The sequence below is a fragment of the Sinocyclocheilus grahami genome, unplaced genomic scaffold, assembly GCF_001515645.1.
Source record: "Sinocyclocheilus grahami isolate Dianchi unplaced genomic scaffold, SAMN03320097.WGS_v1.1 scaffold288.1, whole genome shotgun sequence".
Taxonomy (NCBI): domain Eukaryota; kingdom Metazoa; phylum Chordata; class Actinopteri; order Cypriniformes; family Cyprinidae; genus Sinocyclocheilus; species Sinocyclocheilus grahami.
The window spans coordinates 705,875-706,673 of record NW_015505467.1 but is presented as its reverse complement, the minus strand read 5'-3'; positions in this window follow the sequence as shown (position 1 = coordinate 706,673).

The window sequence follows — 799 nt, the reverse complement described above, 5'->3', positions numbered from 1 at the left end:
TATATTATATTATATTATATTATATTATGCCTTGTTTCGTCATGCAATACATTATTAGGCAAATAAACTGAAATATGACAGTAATTTAGGCATGTCTGGCAACCAACAAATAGGCTTATGTATTTAGTATAATTAAAAGTAAGGTTCTATGACACTTTGATGTGCAAGTTTTTTTCACACCTCAGTTTTCTTTGCAAACTAATTATATTAAACTTAGGAGACATATGTGTGCCATGGTTGTAGAAAATAATTTATTTACATCTTGTTTATGTGAACCCACTGAACCATAGTGAAACTAAACTACGAGAACTAGAAAATCTATGAGACCTATGAGAAAAGCAATTCTCATCCTGTGGCCCCTCTTAGTGGATAACATTAGTGTTACGTTAATTTGTGTCTTTGAGCTTGAGCATGACATCTGAAAAATGTTAATGCATTTAACAAGTCCCTATTCTGATGACACATAGAAACTTTGTAGAAATTTCACAGTTGTATACTGAATGACTCGGATGAATCACAAATTCCGGTATCAGAAGCCAGCAATAATCAAACACAAATAAGGAAATGAAGATAATCACACATAAAGCACATAAAGTGCTTTTCAGGGTTTACACATTTTATTACCAATGAATTTACAAGACTTTACTAGCTGTTTGTGAATACAGAGTTTTTAAAACATAATGGTGCTGTCAAACGATTAATCACGATTAATTGTATCCAAAATAAAAGGTTTTGTTTATGTAATATGTGTGTGTACTGTGCAGTGTTGGGGAAAGTTACTTTTAAAAGTAATGCATTA